We start from the raw sequence: 24,437 nt of genomic DNA on the forward strand, positions 1-24,437 counted from the left end.
ACCACCCCAAATGCCCCACAGCTATATTTCCAGACCCTTCTCTTGACCTCCAGACATGCATTTTCCATCTGTCTCATATTGGAAGTCCCTCCAACACCTCAAAACTCAACATTGTGCTAAATGAAATCATTTTTCCACCAACATGTTTCTCCCCCTCACTTAAGAGGCATATATTTAGAACTAAAAGTAATATCAGGAGTCATCTAGTCTAATTCTCTCATTTAAAATAGGAAGAAATAAAATGTAAAGCCTTTAAGTGATTTGCCCAATGTCTCACAGATAGTAAGAGCCAGGATTGACATCCATGGCTTCTAACTCTTTCCACTACACTGACTCCCCATTTCTGGTCAGGATTTCCTTATTTCTGGGCATGGAACCACTATTCTCTCATTCATTTAGGATTAAAACTTGAGTCATCTTTGATTTTTCTCTCTCTTTGACCACACACATCTCACCATATCTAGGCTTTCTTTTTCTCGCTCATCCCCAAGTCTAAGCCCTCGTCACTTCACATTGGGATTATTCCAATAAAGAACTCAATCCTATCTCCTGAAAGGTTCCCCCAGTTTTACTCTCTCCTTTCTCTAATTCATCTTTTATACCAATTTTAAGTTAAGCATTCTATTGAGTACAGAGCACAATACTTAACAAATGTTTCTTGATTGATTGTACAGCTCTGGTTGTATTACTATTCTATCAACTTTCAGTGGTTCTCTATTGTTCTTACCATATAAAGTTCAAACTTCTTGGAATGAAAGCTAACCCCCAAACAACCTATTTTCCCAGCCTATTTTTATACCCCTTTGTGCACACTATGTTCTTACCTTGTCTATTTTTTCTTTTCTAAATTCTTCTCTTTTATTGAACATTCATCTTTTTTCCATCAGTGATTAGACTCAGTTTTGCAGGGTATGTCATCTTGGACTTTATCTTGAATTCCTTTGCTTTTTGAAACATATGATTCCTTTCTCTTCTGCAGTCTCTCATGGTTATAGAATAGGCTTGTGTGCTTTGAATGTCCTTTCTTGATATTTGAAAGTTATTCTGGCTACTTGCAGAATTTGCTGTTAGCCACTGGAACTGTTAAACATTATGTTTTGTGGAGTTTGAAGCACTGGTTTTTATTTTGATTTGGTTTTGGTTTTATGGGGGGCGGCAATTTGGACTTTTTTTCTCCCCTGTGCCTTGTTTTCTATATTCAGAAGTTTTGGACAGTTTTCTTATATTGTTTCCTGCTTTATGGTGCCTGGGTTGTTTGATTTGTTATGTTCTTCTGGGAGACCTTGATCCTTAAATTGTATCTCTACACATTCTGTCTCTGAGATCAATGTCTTTTACTTACATAGAGCTTGTGTATTTTTTTAATGAGCTCTTTCAACTTCTATTCTTCCACTTGTCCTTTTCCTTCACTTCAGGATATTTGTATTCCAAATCAATTGATCTATCCCTAGCTCTCTTGGAAAGAGTAAGCATGATAGATCAAGATTTTTTAATTCTGCTAATTATTTCTGTTGTGCAGACCATAAATTACATTCCATTTGTTCCTTTTTAGTTTCTTCTTTCAAGATTCTTCTTTCTCTTTTATTTTATTAAATTTAAATTTATTTATTCATTTAGAATATTTGTCCATGGTTACATGATTCATGATTTTTTCCTCACCTTTCCCCTCCCCTGTCCTGGAGCTGACAAGCAATTCCACTGGTTTATACATGTATCTTATTTCTCTTTTAAACCTTTCTGGCACATTCTCTTGTGGCTCTATGATTTGGGGCAAATTCACAAGGTTCCATGTTTTGTCAAGTGTTGGTTCAATTTCCATGGTTTTGCAAATATATTTAGATAGGTTTGTAATCTTTTAGATTTGAGGGGCTCATCTTTCCTCTTAATTTTAACATATTCTCTATTGATTTATCTGTTTGTGTCCTAGTTTTTAAATTTAATTTTCATTCTTTTGTAATTTTTGGTAGTTTTAGTCTTAGCTCCCTACCCCTTAGATTCCTCTGCTGCTCACTTTTTGTTTCCCTATTGATAAAACATGTGCCCCCCAAGAGGTAGACCACAACTCTATCTCAACCTCCTCTCATTTTAAAAAATTTACTTTTGACCAACCTCAGTCCCTGCCCCAAGTAGCTTTTGGGTGGTTAAGCAATGGGGTGGGGGAGGCAATTTGGACTAAATTCTAGTTCTCTTTCTTTAGGCTTAGTGTAGCCACACACTGACCTTCCCCAGTTTTTTCATTCTTCAATTCTCTGACTGGGTGTAATGGATAAAAGGAGGACACTAAAGTTGGAGGGTGCTCTCCTTCCCTTGCTGAGTGACGGAGGGGTAAAAGGTGATTGAGGTAATAGGAGAGGAATGAAAGGGATGGCTGAGTTTAGGTAGGAATGGGTAAGGCGGTTTTAGGATGGTAAGGGTACAGGGTGAGGTATTCAGGAGAGGCAGCTAACACAGACTAGACACTCAGGCTAGAGACAGAGGATACTGAAGGGAAATAGGCTGAACCCTTCCAGGCAGGAAAGGTACTTTTACAGACACAAGGAATAGGGCCAGTCAGAAGTGGTTTGAATCTGACTTGAGAGCTTTCTTGTCAGTTTCTCAAGTCCTCAAAGGAGGAGTCACAAGGCTCCTCCCTGTCAGTGAAACTGAAGGGATTCAGGAGGAAGCGTTGGGCAACTATTTCCTCCAAAGATGGATGCCTCCAGTTTTCCTCAGGAAATAAAGAGTATAAATCCTTTCCCTTCAACCCTTGCCTAATTTTTCAACACAATGATTCTTCAGAGGGTTTGCTTAGGTAACAAAGAGATTTATTAGTGTTCAGGATTGATCAGGAAGGAGAGAGGGGTTTGGGGTTTCTGACAGCCGCTAGGGAGAAACTCAAGATGGGGCAGGGTCACAGGAATGAGTTAGACTGAGAGAAGGACCAGCTTCTCTCAGCCAGGGAAGATTTGGCTGCTCTTAAAGTAGAGGGGATACTAAAGGGATAGTTTGAATACAAGGATGTCCTACTTGCCTATTGGGGAAACTAAATCCACAAAGTCTTTTCACTATAAACCCAAAAGCCACCCTACCTCCCAGAGCCCCAGGAAAACAGGCAGGGAAACAGGGAAATAATATGGAGAAGGTCAGGGAGAGGTCCAGAGAAATTAGCTAGGTTCAAATCGTCCAGAGACAAAGTACAGGCCAAAGCAAAACCGAAAGCCAAAGCAGAGCTCTAGTTAGCCCTTCTGTTCTGTTCAAGACTTCTCTCAGAATTCTAAGGCTTCTAACTGCCAGAAGTTTTCAGTTGGCCCCCTGCAAGAGCAAAAGCCTCTGTTGCATCTTTTGCATTACATGGGCTGTATCAGTATTTATGACTTTTTTTTTCAAGGTTAGGGGAGGGTCCAGTGGGTGTTCTGAGCAGTTTGTTCCTTGCAATAGGATGATGGTGGAAGGTCAGCAGTGGGATGTACCAGGAGACTATCTGTGATGACAGGGAAATCTCTGAAAGGGTCCCAAAGTACAAGCATGAAGATTAGTTTGTGCATCCTGCCAGAGCATGGAGGCTGGTAGCAGAAGGGGAAATTATAGAGTGTCTTAAAGGGCATTCTCTACTGTCAATTCATAAAACTGGTGATCTATTATGCTATCCACCTCCAGAGAAAGAACTGATGCAAAATGAAGCATACTTAAAAAAAACTATTTTTCTTGTTTGTTTTTTTGGTCTTTGTTTTCTTTCACAACACGACTAATATGAAAATATGTATTGCATGAGAGCACATATATAACCTAAACCACATTGCTTGTCATCTTGGAGAGGGGGAAAGGAAAGGAGGGGGGATAACATTCAGAATTCATATTTTTAATATTAAAAATTATTTTTACATCTAAACAGGAAAACATAAAATAAAAACATTTTTAAAAGAAAAAAAGTGTTTATTCAGCACTGATATGTATAAAACAAGTGTTTGGTTCTGGGGACATTGCAAGCAGAAGAGTAAGACGGTCCCTGCTTTCAAGGAGCTCTCATTCTAATTGGGGAGACAACATATATGGAAGGTTTTAGCTACAAGTCAGATGGAAAGATTCCAGGCTCCTTAGGGTGCAGTGGCAAAACAGATGGTAATGCATCTTCTTTAGTGTTGTTTCCATTGACAAAGTCATATATAGAGAGGAGAAGAGAAAAGGTACTTATCATCTGCCTTCTATGTGCCAGGCATCATGCTGAATGCTTCACAAATATTATCTCATTTGATCCTCATGGAAACTCTGAGAGGTACATGCTACCATCTCCATTTTACACATGGGAAATCTGATACAAACAGAAGCTGAGTGATTTGCCAATGGTTATACAATAAGAAAGTGTCTGAAATCAAATTGGAACTCAGGTCTCCCTGTCTCCATGCCTCACTCACTGGGTTACTTAGCTATCTCCTATTAGTTTCTGATGTTGAAACATTTGACAATGCCAAGGACTTTGGGGAAAAGACCATTTTTTCTTGGTACTTCATAACTGTAGCTCTAGTGCCCGGTAAAGCAATTGCCAGACTGCTTCTCTATGGATATTGCTTCATGGGATAATGGTTTGGGGTGTTGGGCTGGAAGCAGCATCAGGGGTCTAGTATTGGAGTTAAGTATTCTTCTTGAGCTCTCTGCAGCTTTCGACACTGCCGGGCACTCTCTTCTCGTCTTGTCTCTCCAGGTTTTCTGGACACCACTCTCTCCTGGTTTTCATCCCATCCATATGATCACTTCTTTTCTGTCTCCTCTGCTGGATGATCTTTCTTTTTCACACTTTCTAATTATAGGTGTCCCTCAGGTTTCTGTCGTAGCCCCTTTTCTCTTCTCCCTCTATATACTATTTCACTTGGTGATGCCATCAGCTCCCGTGGAGGTAATTGCCATCTCTACCTTGATGACACTCAGATCTAGCTTTTCTGTCCCAACTTCTCTGCTAGCCTGCAATCTTCTACTGTGTCTCAGACATCTCAAACTGGATATCCTAAAGACTTCAAAATATCCAAAATGGAACTCACTATCCTCTCCCCTAAATCTTCCTCAATGCCTATCTTCATTATTATTATAAAGAGCCCCACTATCCTACCAATGCCTAATCTAGGAGTCTTCCTGGATTCCTTACTAGTTCTCACCACCCCCATATCCAAGCTGTTGCCAAGATCTATATAGAGATTTTACCTTCTGGAATATGCCCCCTTTTTTCTCTCTGGCATTACTACCACTCTAGTATAGGCTCCTATTATCTCATTCTTTAAATACTGTAATAACCAGCCTCAAATCTCTCCCCTCTCTAATACATGCTCCACTTTTCCTAAAGTGAAGGTCCACTCATGTCACCCCTCTATTCAATAAACTCCAGTGGCTCCCTATCACCTCTAGGATTAAATACAAGATGTTTTGCTTGGCATTCAAAGCCCTTCATAACCTAGCCTCCTCTGCCACTTGCCAGTCTAATGACACTAGCTTCCTGGTTGTTCCATGAACAAGGTGTCCTTTCTCTCAGTTCCAGGCTTTTTGTGTGGCTCTCCCCCGTGGAATATTTTCCTTCCTCCACTCTATTGACATCCTATTAACTTCTCTGGCTTGCTTTAAGTCCCCACTAAGTCCCCCCCCCTTTTTTTTTACTGGAAGCCTCCAATTCCTCTTAATTCTAGTACCTTCCCTCTATTAATTAATTCCTATTTATTCTGTAAAAAGCCTGCTTTGTATATATTTGTTTACCTATTGCCTCACTCTTTATATTGTAAGCTCTTTGAGGTCAGGAACTGTCTTTTGCCTCCTCTGAGATACCCAGTACTTAACCAGATGCCTGACCCAAAAGAAGGTGGTCTAGGGAGCAAAGTTCCCAAGGGCTCTGGGGCTGAGGATCCTGGCTGCCTCTGAGTCTCAGAAGAAATGGCAATGATGATTTGACTCACCTGGCATGAGTTGCCTCCTGTTTCCCTCAGGGTACCTTGCTATGCCCCTGTTTTCTTGTACTTTAGATGGAACTCTAAGTGCTCTACTCCTGGTACATAATTCATCTGGAGAAAATGTCTAGTCCCCCATCTTGTTGGTCATGTGACTTGGAAGTCCAATCTCCATTTCTTAAGCTCTTGTTTGCTTCCTGATTTAAAGCTGGTTTCTCTAAGACAAATCTGGTTAACCATTGCATTGCTGCTCTAAGTGCTGCATAACTTGAATGTAACAACATGGACAGAGGCAGTAGAGGGAAATACCCAGAAGGAGAGAGATTTTTTTACAACTGCTGGGACATTTCCTGGCTGGGAGATACAGCTGAACAAAAGAGAGTTATTGATTCATATTTAATAGCTTTCCAGAGCAGGAAGAAAAATGTGGACCCAGGCAAACAGCGTAATAGCTTTGGTGGGGGAAGGGGACTGAGTGGCAGTGACTAATATGCTTGGTGGTACAGGGAATATTTCCTTTTCCCATTGCTTATTCTCCTTTCCCCCAGGCTGGGTTGAAAGGGAAACTAAGTCATGCCTAAGGGGCTAGCTGGAGGGAGTCACTGGAGAAAAAGAAGAATTGAGGAAGTGATTGGGAAAGAGTAGCATGACCCAACCAACTGTGGAGACCAGAAGGAGGAGATGAAGGGGCAGTGAGGTGGCTCAGTAGATTGAAAGCCAAGCCTAGAAGGGAAGTCCTGGGTTCAAATATGACCTCAGATACTTTCTAGCTATATGACTCTAGACAAGTCCCTTAACCCCCATAGCCTGGAACCAATACACAGTATTAATTCCAAAATGAAAAGTTAGGGTTTTTATCTTTTTTTTTTTTTTAAAGAGGGAGTGAACAGCTCATTTTATGAGCACAACAATCCCCCTACCCACACCACTCCTTTCCCAAAACAAAAACAAAACAGCCCCTGCCCTCAAGGAACTTATATTTTATTGGGAGGAGATGGGGATAAGGAATTCAACTTGGTACCCATGCAAGTGAATTAAAAATATGAACAAAATAAATTCCGAGTAATTTTTGATAAGAGAGCTCTAATAATTGGAGCCATTAAGAAAGGCCTTTAATAGGAGAAGGTACTTAAACTAAGCTTTGAGAGGATCTAAGGATTCTAAGAGGTGGAGGGAGAAGAAAATTCTAAGCACTGAGGGGCAATTTGTTGAAGAATATGGATGCAGTTAGATGCTGCAGTGAATAGAGTGCTAAAACTGAAGTCAGGAAGACTAATCTTCCTGTTGTATCATTCCGGGCAAGTCAATTACCTCAGCACAAATTTGCCTCAGTTTCCTCATCTATAAAATGAACTGGAAAAGGAAATGTCAAACCACTCCAGTATCTTTGCCAAGAAAACCCCAAATGGGGTCACGAAGAGTCAGACATCCTTTTAAAAAATGACAACAACAAATGCCAAGAGATGGGATGTCAGATACGGAGACAACAAATAGACCCATTTGACTAAAATACAAAGTGTAGGAGAGGAAGTAATATGTGATCAGCCTGGAGAGAGTTTAAATGCCAGATTGAAGAGTTCATGTTTTATCCTAGAAGTAACAGAGAGCCAGGGAAGACTCTTGAAAAGGAGAATGCTATGATCTGACTAGTGTGTGTATGCGTGTGTGTTTTAAATCCTTACCTTCTATCTTAGTATCAGTTCTAAAAGTGGCAGGGGCTAGGCAGTTGGGGTTAAATGACTTGCCAAGCATCACACAGCTAGGAAGTGTCTGAGACTAAATTTGACCCCAGGGCCTCTGGCTCTAAATTGGGCTCAGATCCTTGCCCTTCTTCTATAACTCTGGACCAAGACACAACTCTCTGGATCTCTGTTTCCTGATCTTTGACTGAAGGGTAGAGCCATGGGCTCTAGGGATTCTGTTTAAAGAGGGAGTTCAGTGCAATCTTCTCCCCATTTCCCACCTGCTATATTGCTTTTAGACTTCTTTGGACTTTTCCATCATACCTTCCTTCCCCCGGAAACTCATCTTCGGGGAATTTCATTAGGCTACAAGACTGAATCTATCTGGTCTTCACATCTCATCAGTACCCTAAGCTCTTCTTTGAATGGAAGGAGAGTCCATGGGCTCCAGGGCTTCTATTTGAAGAAGAGATGCAGCAGAATGTTCTCTCCATTTCCCACTGGTTATTCTGCTTTTGGACTCCTTTGGACTTCTCCATCATGCTTTGGTGCTTTGCACAGTGCCGGCACAGAACAGATGCTTAATAAATGTTTACTGACTAACTGATCTGTAAAACGAGGAGATTGACCTTGTTAATCTTTAAGATTTTCTGTATAGCTCGAAAGTTATGATCCTCTCAGAAAACGCCCCAGAACTCTGGAACACTGACAGTTATCTGATGCTTAAACATGAAGTTTCTTATAAGAAAAACAGAGCCGTTTAAACGACTTTCCAAGGAACCCCCAAACTGATTCTTTATCAGAAATGTACTCAGTGACAACTAATACCTATAAAAATGCAACTTTTGGCTCTCACTAGTATTTAGTGGCTTCTGGGCTGACATTCAGCTGGCCCCTGGATCTTTCCTAGTCAATGCACAGCCTCCTGGGTATATGGGCACAGAGCCCAGGACTTGTCTGCCTTCTCTCCCTAGCAGCAACAAGGGAACATATCTGATGTCTGACCCAGTAAAAGCCTTTCTTTTGCCTGCCTGAGGGAGAGTTTTGATTGGCTCCTATTATAGTGACCTCATCCTCCAACTTTGGGGCTATTCCCACTTCCCACATGCCCCTCCTTCATCCAGGGGGTTTCCTTCTGGCCCTCTTTCTCCACAAGCTCCCCCTCACGTGGCCCCCACTCCGCTTTCCACCCCAGCCTGACTTCCCTCTGCAATGCTTTGGAGAACTGCTGGATGAATGCCTACGAAATACAACTGTTTCTTCAGCTCAGCTCATACCACCCCCACCTCCATCCCTATGTCTGTTATTCTTGGGCCCCTTTAGCCTTAATTTCTCGTGCTCCCCTCCAAGGATCCTGACAACCCCCACAGTTTCAGGGCTGGTATTTAATACAAAGTCTTTTTGTCTTTGAAAACTGCTTCCCAGGTGTTGTTGTGGTGTAACCCATCTTCGCTGTCCAGGAATTCTATGTACACACACACACACACACACACACACACACACACATGAACTATTTATAAGGAATAAAGATTCTTTCTGGTGGGAGATTGTGAGATAGAATGGAAGGATTCTGGAGTCTCGCATCTGCCATTTAAAATCCTGCCTGTTCTTTAAAACCAAGAATGAATGCTATACTCTCCACAAAGCCTTCCTGTTCCCCTCAGTCAGAAAGGATCTGCCCTTCGCTTGTAAAGATTAAAATTCTATGGAGATTGCATATTAATATATAATCATTTATTAAATAGTGAAAAGCGGGTCTGTCTCATGGCTAGCTGTCTAGCTAACCTGGGTTCATAGCTCATTTCCCATCACTGTTCCCCAGTCAAAGGCTGGCCTTTTGGGCAAGAGGCAAGGGTCTTCCTGGACACCAGGATGCCACAAGGTTCTGGCTGGTGTCCTCAGCCTCAGGTCTTGTCCTTGCTCCAATCAAAGGGTGGGGGCTGAATGGAAACCTAATTTACTAAAGAAACACCCCAAGACTGATCTTAGGGTACCAAGAAAAGGGGAGCAAACTGGTATTCAATTCTCATGCCCTGACTCCCAGAGTACTATTTATAAAATAATAATAATAATATTAGTATTTATATAGCACTTTAAAGTTTGCAAAAGACTATATACATAGCTAACTTGTATTACACATATCTACAATTATTATTCTTGCTAATAATATTATTACTAATATTAACATTCTCTACTATGTATTTTTTTTATTACACTTAATAATAATAGCAAATATTTATAGAGCACTTTAATCTTTGCAAAACATTTTGCACATGTTATCTCATTTGACCCTCTCAAAAGCTCTATGAGATAGATGATATTATTATTCCCATTTTAAAGATGAGAAAATTGAGGCTGAGACAAGGTTAAGTGACTTGTCCAGGATCATATAGATCTGAGACAGAATTAAAACTTGAGTCTTCCTGGTTCAGCATCTAGCACATGCTATACCACATTGTATCTTTTCTTTGGGGCTTATTAGAGGCAATTAGGTGGCACAGTAGATAGAGCAGTGAACTTGGAGTCAGGAAGACCTGAGATTTAATCCTGTTTCAGAAACTTACTAGCTCTATGACCCTGGGCAAATCACTTAATTGACATCTGCCTCAGTTTCCTCAACTGTAAAGTGGGGTTAATAATAGCATCTAATAATAGTAATTTTATCTACTGGCTGACTAATAAAATTGAAAGGGGGAACCCAAACATATAAGTGAGAACCCTAATATAGGCTTTTATTCATACATCCTTTATTTCAAAGTGGCACAGTGGATAGGGCACTGGGCCTGGATAAGTCAAAGTCCTATATAAGTTTCATAAAATCCAAGATTTAAAAAAAAATTTTTTTGAGAGAAATTTCAGGAAAAGAAACTCACTAAATCCCCGAATCAAGAAAGCGAACTGTTCGGAGAAGTTGTCATAGGGAAGCCTGCAGAAACCATACACTACATCAAAAGATCCAGAATGAATTTTGGGAAGTAGTGAATTGAACTGAGGAGGGTTGAACACATTTACTCTAACTCTAAACTCTTATGCCAAAGGGTATTGCCCCCAATTGTCTTTTTGTCAATGTGCCTATCAACAATTGGTTTTGCTCTTTTTCTTTCCCTCTTCCCCCCGAAATATTGTAATTTCCCCTTAGAAAGTGCAATATTGTATGCACCTCTAGTAAGAGATCTTTAGAGATATAAGCTGGTTATTTGAAATGATTCATTGGGGAGACTAGGCATGTAAATCGGGAGCTTTCAATGTGCTCGCCTCCCAGTGGAATCACAGGGGGATTGTGTAGATAGAATTCACTCCCCAAGGCTTGTCTAACCCAGCTTGTCTTACCCAGCATCCCATTAATGTGCATATGCTGCATGAACACTGTGTGAATGGGTGTGCATGGAGGGGAGAGAGGATAAAAGTTTTGGTGTGGCACTGCCCTTGCTCTCTACTTCCCAGAACATGGCTGGGGAGTCTGGTTGAGAGCCAGGTCTAAGAATCCACACATGTGGTCTAACTTAAGTTAGAAATATAGGCTTTTACTTCTATCTATTTACTTTTTTTTACTTTAAGTGATTATTAATAAACTTTATGGTAAATAATACTTGGAGTTAATTAGTTTAAATTTTACAGTCCTAAATTAAAATCTGACCTTACTGTGTGACTCTGACCAAGTCATTGAATCTCAATCTGCCTCAGTTTCCTCAACTGTAAGATGAGGATGATAATAGTATTTACCTCCCAAGGTCACTGTGACAATCAAATGAGATAATATTTGTAAAGTATTTAGCATAAAATCTAATAAATGGTTCTTTCTTTCTTCCTCCCTCCCTCCCTTCCTCCCTTCCTTCCTTTCTTCCTTCCTTCCTTCCCCTTTGATAAGTTCCTCCTGGAAGCTCCATTTTGAGGAAGAGCTCAGGCCAGCTGTCCTTCATTCTTCTCTTTTTCTTCTCCAGCTTCCAGACATCCAGATTTTGCCACTTTAACGTACCCCATGCCTGGGAACCTTAACCATTTCCTACCATTTCAGTTCACCCTTGTGTATAATCTTCCCTCCTTAGAAGGTAAGGTCTTCAAGGGCAGGACCTATCTTTCTTTTTCCTCGTATTTGTATTCCTAGTGCCTAGCACATTATAAGTGATTAATAAATGATTGTTGATTATCATTTGGGGAAGCACATCTGTGACAGCTCATTAGCTACATATAGTCCTAGAAAAACCACTCCTATCCCTCAGAGTTTATCCCTAGAACCTTAAGGGGACATAGAGTAGTCTCCCTTTAGATACCTGATTTGCTGTTGTGAATTGGGACTGTGGGCTCAGAGCATGTACTTGCACATTATTGACAAAATAGAAGCCAATCACTTTGAGTTTCCCTTTTCCTCTTTTTCTACATTTCAAAAGCCTTTCCCATCATTCCTCATTCTTTTTACTTGCCACAAACCACTCCTCTTCTTGTATCTTTGATCTCATCCCTTCTTTCCTTCTCCAGCAATATCTTCCTCCATCTCAGCCTCCCTACAATCAACATCCCCTTCTAATTTTCAGCCTCTGCCTGTATACTCAATTCTCTCCTACCACCTTACAAACATATCTGAATTCTTCACTTCCAAAAAAGTTTTCATTTGATATTATCCCTCTTTCAAGCTATCTCATTATTTCTTTCTTCACTTTCAAAGACTCTTAGAAAAAAGCCCCCTATCTTCCTTGTGTTCACTTCTGCTTTCTCCTCAATCTCTTGCTATCTGGCTTCTGACCGCAATAAGCTGAAACTACTTTCTCCAAGGTTCCAAATTATCTCAGTGGCCAAATCTAATGACCTTTTAAAATTTTCTTCCTTCTTCACCTCTCTGCTACATTTTGATGGAAGTGAGCAATGGGCAGGATCCTCATGTTCTGAAATCTTATATTTCTCACCAGTTACTCTAGTTAAGCATAAAACTCCAAAATCTGTAGTTTCAGCATTAGTCAAACATAAATTGCAGAATCTTTATTATTAATCAGTTAACCATTCTGTATTGTTAATCAGCTGTACTGGTTCTGTACTGTTCTATTCTGTGTACCAGCTTTAAGCTGTTCTGTATTATTTGCTCAGATTGTTCTGAGTATTTACCTTAGTTCTGAACTGTTAGACATTATTAATTACCTATAGTGCATTATATCTATCCTATGATCCCATCTTCAATGAAAGCATTCCAGAGGGGTAGTGAGACACTGACAAATAATGGCAGGTACAACCAAGAGGGAAACATGGGACATTCACTCTAAGAGCTCTGGCAATCCAGGGGAATCCCTCAAACTTATGTATGCTCTTTGTTCCCTCTTTTGTGTCCTTAAGTTCACCTATGATGTGTCAGACCCCAAAACATACCTTCTTTGCCTAGAAAACCCCAGAATTCCCAGGGGTGGGTTGTTCTAGGAAAAGGTAGAGATTTCCCTAGAATAGGAGGCAACAAGTTCCCAGACCCTCAAAAAACATGCCAACCCTGAACTACCCCTTGGGCTATTCCATCACCTCTAGGGCTACTCTATCAACTCTTGGGTTTTTCCATCAACCCCATGGCTACTCTACCTGTCCCAAGACAACTTCTTCAACCTAGGTTATTATATTATCTTAAAAACTACTTCTATTTTTTAAAAAAATTAACTTATTTAGAATATTTTTCCATGGTTACATGATTTTTTCCTCCCCCTCCCAGAGCTGACAAGCAGTTCCACTGGGTTATACATGTATCATTGTTCAAAACCTATTTCCATGTTATTCATATTTGCAGTAGAGTGATCTTTTAACATCAGAACCCCAGACACATCCTCATCAAACCATGTGATCAAGGAAATGTTTTTCTTCTACATTTCTACTCTCACAGTTCTTTCTCTGAGTGTGGATAGTGTTCTTTCTCATAAGTTCTTCTGGATTGTCCTGGGTCATTGCATTGCTGCTAGTAGAGAAGTCCATTACATTTGATTCTGCCATAATGTATCAGTCTCTGTGTATAATGTTCTCCTGGTTCTGCTCCTTTTGCTCTGCATCAATTCCTGGAGGTCTTTCCAGTTCACATGGAATTCCTCCAGTTCATTATTCCTTTGAGCGCAGTAGTATTCTATCACCATCAGATACCACAATTTGTTCAGCCATTCCCCAATTGAAGGACATTCCCTCATTTTCCAGTTTTTTGCCACCACAAAGAGTGTAGCTATGAATATTTTTGTACAAGTCTTTTTCTTTATGATCTCTTTGGAATACAAACCAAGCAGTGCTATGGCTGGATCAAAGGGCAGGCAGTCTTTTAAAGCCCTTTGGGCATAGTTCCAAATTGCCCTCCTGAATGGTTGGATTAATTCACAACTCCACCAGCAGTGCATTAGTGTACCAATTTTGCCACATCCCCTCCAACATTTATTATTTTCCTTTAGTGCCATATTGGCCAGTCTGCTAGGTGTAAGATAGTACCTCAGAGTAGTTTTTATTTGCATTTCTCTAATCAGGAGGAATTTAGAACACTTTTTCATGTGATTATTGATAATTTTGATTTTATCATGTTAAAAAAGCCTATTCATATCCCTTGACCATTTGTTGATTGGGGAATGGCTTGATTTTTTTGTAAATTTGACTTAGTTCCTTATATATTTGGGAAATTAAAAACTTCTTTAAAATAGAATTATTTCATATTTTTGGATTGAACCGAATTTTGAGCCTCCCATTCTTGGGATGAGACTTTGCTACAAACTTGAGTGTGTTTTCCCACAACAATTTGACATTATTGACTACCCTCTCCTTTTGGGTACTCTTTCTTTCCTCATTTTTTGTGATACTACTCTCAGTTCTCTATCTGGTCACTTAAAAAAAAGTAACTAAGGGTAACTAGGGGGCTCAGTGAATTGAGAGCCTGGCCTAGAGGTAGGAAGTCCTAGGTTCACATCTGGCCTCAGACACTTCCTAGCTGTGTGACCCTGAGCAATTTCCTTATCCCCAGTTGCCTACCTGATCTTTATTATTGATTCTAAGACAGAAGGTAAGAGTTATTAAGAATAACAATAACAACAACAAACCCCTTACCTTCTATCTTAGACTTAATAATAAGTATCAACTAGATAATTGAAGTTAAGTGACTTGCCCAGGGTCACACAGCTGGGAAATATCTGAGATCAGATTTGAACTCACCTCTTCTCAAGTCCAGACCTGACTTTATTCATTGAGCCACCTAGATGCCTCTGTCTAGTCACTTTTTTTTTTTTTTTTTAAAGCCTTACCTTCCCTCTTGGAATCAATACTCTGTATTGGTTCCAAGGCAGAAGAGTGGTAAGGGCTAAGCAATGGGAATCAAGTGACTTGCCCAGGGTCACACAGCTGGGAAGTGTCTGAGGCCAGATTTGAACCCGGGTCCTCCCATCTCTAGACCTGGCTCTCAATCCACTGAGCCACTCAGCTGTCCCCTGTCTAGTCACTTTTTAAGATTCTCTCATCATCCATGTTCTAGATCTAACTCTGAGTATAACCTAACGCTCTGTATTATTCTCTCTTCTTTTCTTTCTTTTGGTGACTTCATCCATTCCCATGGGTTCAATAAATGACCCTCAGAAGTATATATCTAACCCTTGTCTCTCCCCTGAGCCTTAACCCACATCACCAGCCACCTATAGGTTATTTCCAATTAAATTCCCATAGACATCTCAAATTCAACGTGTCCAAAACAGAACTTATTATTCTCTTCTCTTCTCTGCATCCTTAAAACCATCCCTATGTCTAAATTACTCTTCATCGTACTGCCATCTTTCCAGTGACCCAGGACGAACACTTGAGTCATTCCTCCTTTCACATCATTACCACTCAGATGCAAGCCCTAGTCTACCTTATGCTTAGACAATTTCAGTAGCTTCTTATTTGTTCTCTTATCTTCCACCCAGTTGCCAAATTAATATTCCTAAACCTGAGGTCTGAGCATGTCAATTCACTGTTCAATAAACCCCAGTAGTTTCCTATTGCCTTTAGAGTAAAATAGAAAATCCTCTTCCTTACTTAATGCCCTTAATCTCCTTCCAGCTTCCTTTCCAAGATTATTTCACACTCCTCCTCCTCACATACTCTACATTCCAATCAAATTGGTCTGCTTGCTGTTCTTCATATATGACACTTCCATATCTTCATGCCTTTGTACAACCTGTCCTTTAGGGTTTGAATATGCCACCTCCTCGATTCTGCCCTTAGAATCCACAACTTTTTCAGTTGGGGGTCAAGTTAAATGTCACCATCTATTATACAGAGGCCTATTCTGATATCCCCACTTGTGGGTGTCCTTTCCCTCCACCTAAAGCACCTCCATCTCTGAGCTATGCCCTCCCACCATCTTGGTATTGACAAGTCTATGGTTGGTCCCAAGAAGAACAGCTTCTTTCCTTAGGATTCAAATGGACTCCTTGGCTCCATACTCCTATACTATAGCTTACAAGGTAATGTTTATTATTAAGATGCCTATATAAGCTTATTTGTTTGTTTGTTTGTTTGTTTATTTATCTAGAAGACCCTTACCTTCCATCTTGGAGTCAATACTGTGTATTGGCTCCAAGGCAGAAGAGTGGTGAGGGTAGGCAATGGGGGTCAAGTGACTTGCCCAGGGTCACACAGCTGGGAAGTGCCTGAGACCAGATTTGAACCTAGGATAAGTTTATTTTTAATAGACAGTCAACAGACACAATGAACTCAAAGCAAAGACATTTACTCTTATGGCAAAGCAAAGCAAATACAAAGTATTTCCCACCAAAAACTTAGGGTACATTCTCCCAGAAATACACATGGTGTATCAGTGAGAAGAGTGGCACAAACAATAACAGCACAATTGGCGTGTATTTGGGAAACACTTATGGTCACGGCAACTCAAGCTTCTTGCTATGTCACAGGACCACGATGCCTTTTTTCTCCTTGAGGAGTTCTTATGGTCCTCTTCCTTGGACACAGTTTCTGTGTGTGTGTGTGTGTGTGTGTGTGTGTGTGTGTGTGTGTGTGTGTGTGTGTGTGTGTGTATCTGCAATGCCTCAAATTCTCTTAAACTGAAGACCACAGTTTTAAGGGCCACCCAGGGTGTAGCCTTTTTTCCTGCCTAGTCAGGAGCCAGGCTCCTTTCCAATTCTAACTAGGAGAAAGCCTCAAGACTCAGAAAGGGCTAACTGGGCATTAACAGGATTTTGCAGTTCGTTAACATATTAATACCTCTTTACCCTTTTTATCAGCCCCTAGCTTTCCAGGATTCCCTAGGCTGGCTCCTGTGGGGACCAAATTCTTTGTCCTTTACTATGTTTGTATTTATTTAACCTAATATATTCCCTTTCTCTTCAATGGAAAGTCCTCCCTTAAGGGCAGAGACTTTTGTTTTGGGCTTTGAATTCCCAGGGTCTAGCACTGTGCCTGAGCTTAACAAATGCTTATTAAATTAATTAATGGAATACATTTTTTACTGGACTTCATTAGACACATTCCATTCCTGGCCAATAACCTATCACAATCGCTTCTGAAGATCTGGGGTAGAAATCCAAATCCTGTTTTCCAATACTAGTTCTTAACTAACTGTCTGTTTTTTTATATCATTTCTCCTCTGAAGTCTTTATCTTTAATCAGTAGAGGTGAGGAAAATGCCTTGTTTCCTCAAAAATTTTTTCTAACAGCTCTTTCTTGGTTCCTTCAGGAGGTACATTTGTTCTCAGAGAAATCAATAGCAGTGAGTCACTGCTGTCAGGTTTGACAAGTTTGAGAGGTTCCCCATTATATTCTGGATGCACACTTCAGGAAGATGACATACTTTCCTATTGTTCATAGCAGGCCTATGTATGGCCACCCCAGAAACCTTCTGGAGGGAGCTACCAACCACTTGAACCAGAAGTCATGTCTTCTTTCTTGAAACAGTATTGGATGTCTCCTCTGCTCGTTGACCAATTGGATCCTCTTCCTCATTCCACATAGGGCTAGAAGCTGAGAATTACTCCCTGAGAATTCAGCAGCTAGGTGGTATAGTAGATAGAGCACTAGTCCTAGTGTCAACAAGACCTAAGTTCAAATCCTCAGTCCCTCATTAGCTGTATGATGTTAGGCAAGTCATTTCATCTCTCTTGGCCTCAGTTTCCTCATCTACAAAATGATAGGGTTGAACCTAGCCTCTTAAGTTCCTTCCAGTTTTAGATCTCTATTTGTTGTCTACATTTTACTCTCCACTCATTTGTTAATACTTTGGTATATAGCTTATATCCTCCCCACTCTTTTGAAACAGCTCTCCCCAAAATGAATGATCACCAGTTTATAGCTCAGTCTTAAGACTTTAAAAAATCCTTATCTTCTGTCTTAAAATCATTACCAAGTATTTGTTCCAGGGCAGAATATCAGTAGGATTAGGCAAGTGGGGTTAAGTGACTTGCCCACAGTCATACAGGTAGGAAGTATCTGAGGCCAGGTTTGAACCTGGGTCCTCCCATCTCCAGCTCTCTATCCACTGAGTCACCTAAGCTGCTTCTGTATCTCATGGCTTTTTTTCTGGCCTTATCGTCTGTGTGTGACCATTGTCATGTTATACTCAGAGACATCATCTTGATACCTTCAGCTTACTCTTTTTTTTTTTTTTTGATCGAAGATGGTGATTCTATTGATGGTACAAAACCTAGGCCTCTATGCTTCTCTCCTCTAGTACAGGGTATTTGAGGGGCAAGGATATGAAAGGGGAATGGTATCCTCAGCATATGCTCATAGATTAGAGATATTGGCTCCCCAGTGGTGGAATCTCTCTTTCAGGTGGGGATAAAGGTCCATAATTTTCCATGTTATTCCTCGGAGGTCACATAGACCATGAAGTCTATTATGTGGCTGCTATAATCATACTCATTGTCATGAGCTTGACAAAATGGTTATTGATGGCACTACCAGCACCACTGGCAAAAGTAAAAGAGTGAATGTTGCTGTTAAAGTCACTGTATAACCTGGTCCTCTGTGCAGCCCAAAATGCCCTTCAAGGGTCTTTCTAATGCTTGTTGCAACACTTTCTTGATGTTAGGCAGCAGGTCAGATTCATAACAGGTACAATGAGAAGAGGAACATGGAAGACCATGTCCATGAGCTTCCCATTCAGCTCAGTTCTGACCTAGCCTGTAGCCTTAGTAGCACCAATGGAAGCAGGAATGATGTTTTGGGCATCAGCATACCCATCACACTATAGCTTGCCAAGAGGTCCTGCTACTGACTTCTGAGTAGCAATAATAATACCTGAGTAGCAATAATGGCATAAACTATGGTCATGAGTCCTTCCACAATGCCAAAGTTGTCAATGAATAACCTTGGCCAATAGGACCAATCAGTTGGTAGTCAGAGGCATTACGGATAATCTTAAAGGGATCATCACATTTCTCATAATTCAGTCTCATCTCAAACATTGGGGCATCAGCAAAAGGGGCCAAGATAATGACCCACTTGGCTCTGTCTTTCAAGGGAATCCCAGCCTTTTCCACATTGGTAAAGATGCCAGTAGATGCTACAAACTTATTCAGCTTCAGCATCTCCCCATTTAATATTGGTGGGATCCTGCTCCTAGAGGATAGTAACAGCTTTTTCACTGATTACTGACTTCAGTTCTCAGTCTTGATGTGCCCTTGAATTTGCTTTGGCCAGAATCATACAGTTGAGGTCAATAAAAGGGTTACTGATGACCACAACGCCTACTCCACTTGAACTGAATGTAGCCCTGGTCACCAGGTGCCCAATATGGCCAAATCCATTAACCCTGACCTTCACCATCTTTCTTCAGGGATGTAGCTTGCATCAGCAGATCTTGGCACAAAGCTTAAGAGAAGACCTGAGAGTCAGTGCTCTTTGCTTTTATTATTTTCACTTGTATGGGTTTCTTTTTATCTTTGATGTCTCTTTTTCTGTGTTCTTGTTTGTCATTTCATTTTCTTGCTCTCAAGTTTCTTTTCTTTTCATTCTCTGGTTTCTCTCCCTTGGTGAGTTCATTTACTCCCATTGCTTTAATTATTACTCTCTATGCTAATAACTCCCAAAATTTTGGTTTCATTCTCCACCTATCTATCCCCAGAGCACTAATACTACATTATCAGGCTATTTCCATCTTAGATATCCTACTTGTACAATTATTCAACATAGCCAAAACTAGACTCAGCATCTTCTCCCCCCAAAACTGCCCTTTTCACTTGTTTTTTCCAGTTTCCATTGATGGCACTACCATCTAGCCCAGTCTTCCAAGCTTATAACACTAGAGTAAACTTTGAATCTCCTCTCTCCCTAACCCTGAACATTTGATAGGCTGTCAATTCCTCCTTTTTCTAGCTCTACAATATTTCTTGTGTCTATATTCACTGTTCTAATCCTACAGAAATTCTGCTAGTTTATGTCCTCATCTCTTCTCATCAAGACCATCATAAAAATAGTCTAAATGGTCTTCTTCCCTCTAAAATATCCCCTTTTCACCACTCCCAGCATTGTCTGAATCTTTCTAATGTACCATTTTGATCATGTTACTTTTTTATCAATAATCAGTCAATAAGAGAACAGCTAGATGGCTCAGTGGATAGAGAGGCAGATCTAGAGGCAGGAAGCTCTGAGTTCAAATCAGACCTCAGATACATCTTAGCTATGTGATCCTGGGCAAGTCACTTAACTCCATTTGCGCTATCACTCTTCTGCCTTGGAACCAATACACAATATTGATTCTAAGGCAGAAGGTAAGGGTTTTAGAAAAAATCAAATCCATAAACATTTATAAAGCACCTACTATGTACTACTTTACTCAAAACTTTCAGCAGCTCCCCATTGCCTGTCAAATAAAGTATCATGGCATTCAAAGCTTCCTACAACCTGGTTCTAGGCCTACATTTCTGGATTCATCTACTATTTCCCTCATATATGCCATGTTCTTAACCAACCTGGACTACTTTCTATACTTGTTATCCTCTCTTCTCTCCTTTGCTCACCCTATTACTCAGGTCTGGAATGAACTCCTCCTTTTCTATTACCCAGCTCCAGTTCCTTGTTTCCATCTCAGTCTGTGAAAGTTGTTCTCCTTCTCCAAAAGCCCAATTTAGGGCTACTTCCTCTGAGAAACCCTTCCTCATTAACTTCTCTAATCCTAACCCTTCCAGTATAAAAGTGATCTCTTTCTTTCCAAAGTTTGAAGTAGTATTGCTTAATAATCATCTCACCTTCCAAACTTCAAAGTTGCTTATGTATTTGTTCTTCATCCTACTGAACTGTAAATACATTGTAATGAGGTTTTGTGTCTTAACTATTTTTGTATCCTCTGCATGAAGCATGCTACTTTGTATGCAAGAAGCACATAATAAATTAATTGAATCATTAGTAGCAAACATACATTAAGCACTTACTGTACTATATTGCTTCAAGCAAGCTGAGTCCTCAGATCAACTGAGTGATTTGAAATGGCCCTCTTTCTGATCAGGAAAATTATCTACAGAAAAGAAGGACTCAGCTAAATACATCTTAGTCATATTTTTAAAAGACCTGTGCTATACAGACAATCTCAGAAGAGCTCTTTTGGTTAACAAGTATGAAAAAGAATTCTTTATGATATTGTTTATCTTGAGTTAACACTAACTTAAGTACCCCTACTTAGTACCTCACCAGACTGAAGGCAGGATTAATTCTCCTTTGTCTACTTTTAAATTGAATCAACAAAAGATTGAACACCCTACTTAGTACTAGGTGAGAAGCTAGCAAGGTATTTAGAGAATTTACAAGGTATTTCTTAGAGAGTTCTACCCTTTTAATTCAGTCCCAAACTTGTGAAACTTGAGACCATCTTCCATCTTGGAGGAGGCACCATGGTTACTCACCACCAGCCTTCCTGGTTGAAAGCTAATTAAACCCAGAGTAAACATTTAGCTTGATAGGATAGATAACCTCTCTAACCTCTTCACATTTCTCTACTTTATTGTTTCCTCTCCATTTTGTAAATGTTGGTAAATAAATTTCTGACTTGAGATATAATAAATATTGGTGACCACCACAATTTCATAAAATTATTGTCCAACCATTAACTTTGACCCTTACCCAAGGTTTTGTTTTTGTTTGTGTTTTTTCTTTACAATGTTCAATATTTATTTTAGTAAGCATATTAATTTTAGGTGAAATTTATGATATAGCAGTAAGATAGAGGCTATGGACTAGATTTCATGAAATCATCTTTGTGATTTCATAGGTATAGCAAGCTCTGGATAATCAAACTCCTTCCATCAACATAGATTGTCAACTTCATTGTAGCCTTTAGATTTAGAGAGTTGCTGAGGACAAGTGACTTGCCAATATATATCAGAGGCAGAATTTGAACACAGATCTTCCTGACTTTCAAGCTAGCTGTCGACTATAGCACATTGCTTCTCATATAAAGTGCCATATTTTTATGATCATGTGTATCCCCTCTATACCTCTGACATCTGTACAATCAACATTCATATTATCATTTTTTGAGTCATAGAGCACAATTTTTGCATTTTAAATTATTATAGACAAGATTCTATAAATTGCCATCATATATCTTGCTTTTTGATGATCTCACTGTTAAGGAGGGCATGGAAAAGACAGTGAAAGCTGGATTGGAAAGAGAATGTAGGATCACAAAATTAGAGGATGAAAACTTACAAACAACTTAGAAACGTCATGATTATACATCTTAAATAATTTTTATTTAAAAAAATCTTTACCTTTTGTCTTAGAATCAATACTGTGTATTAGTTCCAAGGCAGAAGAATGGTAAGGGCTAGACAATGGATGTTAAGTGACTTGTCCATGGTCCCACAGCTAGGAAATGTCTGAATTCAGATTTGAACTCAGGTCCTCCTGACTACAGGCCTGGTATAATATCCACTGAGTCACCCAGCTGTCCCCTTAAACACTTTATTGAAGAAGAAAATTGGAAATTGCTGGATGCCATGAGCACTGAACATGTTGACAGGAAATGACATTATTAATATAGAAGCCACTTCATAATTAGTTATCAATGTGCACACAGATCATCAATGCTAAAAACACCAAATTGGGAGAAAGGATAAAGATGAAGGAACAAACCAAAGGAAAATGATAAATGTGGGAGGGGATGTGGAGAAACTGAGGCACATTCTGGAGAGCAATCTAGGACCAGGGCCAAAGGGCCATAAAACTGTGCATACCCTTTGACCCAGAAAAACCACTACTAGGTCTACATCCCAAAGAGATTAAAAATAGGGGAAAAGAACCTACCTGTATAAAAATATTTATTGCAGCTCTTTTCATATGGCAAAGACCTGGAAACTGAAGGGTTGTCTATTAGTTGGGGAATGGGTGAACAAGCTGTGGTAGATACTTGTAATGGAATATTGTTGTGCCATAAGAAATGACAAATTAAATGATCACAAAAAAACCCTAAAAAGACTCATATGAAGTGAAGCAAGGTGAAGTGAGCAGAACCAAGAGAACATTTACACAGTAACAACAACAATGTATGGTGACCAATTATGAATGATTTAACTATTATCAACAAGGCAAGGATTCAGGACAATTCCAAGGGACTGAACAAAAAAGGCTATCCACCACCATTGAAGGAACAGAATAAATCTGAACACAGATTGAAATATATAATTCTTTATTTTATTTTCTCCATGAATTTTTCTCTAATATAAGCAATATATGTCTTGTTTCCATAACAAGATGAATATGGAAATGTGCATTACATGATTTTATATATATGTATATATCCTATATCATATTACCTGCATTCTTGGGAAGGGGAAAGGAAGTGGGTGGGAGGGAGAGAACATGGATAGCAAAATGTCAGAAAATGAATATTAAAAATTATATTAACATGTAATCTGAAAAAAAAATAGTAACAACTTGCACAAGGTTTTAAAATTAACAAAGCATTTCCCCCATAATACCCTAGGCAGGAAGATGGTGTAGTGGATATCAGGAAGACTTGTGTTCAAATCTTGCCCCAGACTTACTAGCTATGTGACTGGGGAAGTTATTTATCTCCTTGGCTACAGTTTTTTCATCTGAAAGAGTGGGATAATAGCATTTTAGTTCACTGAATTGCTGTGAGACTTGAGTGTGATAACATGTGAATGACTTTTCAAACATTTAGGCACTATATATAGATGCTAGGTATTATTATTACCTCTATGAGGGATAAATAAGCTATCATTTATAGATGAAACCAAGCAAAGTCCATAGAATTTAAGTAACTTGTCTAGGGCCACAACGACTAAATGTCAGACAGAGGATTCAAACCCAGGGCCTCAGATTTCTAGTGCCGTTTCCCATGATCAAAGCTGGGGATGTGTTTGGAGAAAATTTTGCCTTTAACATTATGCAGGATGGATTGCAACACCATAGATTGTGTTATAAAAGTCAGGATAGGAGATGAAGAGGATCTGGTAGAGGGTGGTGTCAGGGGAAGTGGTAAGAAAGGGCTGACTCTGACAGACAGAGAAAAGATTTAACAGTAGTATTTAATAACAGCTTGGATGTAAGGGGTAAAGGAGAAGGGAAAGTCCAATTTGAGCTAGGCTTGGCTAAGTTCCCCTGCTCCATAGTGGTCTACAGTTAAAGGTGTGGTCATATCTCTCCCTCTGCCAACATCCTACTAGTAGAGATAGCCAATGTGTACCACATGCCCCCACTAACCCAAGACTATTTTCCTTCTTAGAAGAGGCTTCTCTGATTTTGCTAATCAGGGAATATATGAAGATGTCATTAGCCTAAGACAGTGATATGAATAGAGTACTGGGGTCTGGAGTCAGTAAGACCTGAGTTCAAATCCAGCCTTACTAGCTGTGCAATTTTGGGCAAATCATTTAATTTGTTCGTCTTGATTTTTTTCAATTGTTAA

At 39.8% G+C, this 24,437-nt stretch overlaps 1 pseudogene; it reads right to left on the reverse strand.

The window, feature by feature from the left end:
* The window catches only part of LOC123255174, a 65,987-nt pseudogene extending 46,651 nt beyond the window's left edge, over positions 1-19,336 (reverse strand).
* Positions 19,337-24,437: the final 5,101 nt, after the last annotated feature.

This window comes from Gracilinanus agilis, chromosome 1 (assembly GCF_016433145.1).
Source record: "Gracilinanus agilis isolate LMUSP501 chromosome 1, AgileGrace, whole genome shotgun sequence".
NCBI classification, from domain to species: domain Eukaryota; kingdom Metazoa; phylum Chordata; class Mammalia; order Didelphimorphia; family Didelphidae; genus Gracilinanus; species Gracilinanus agilis.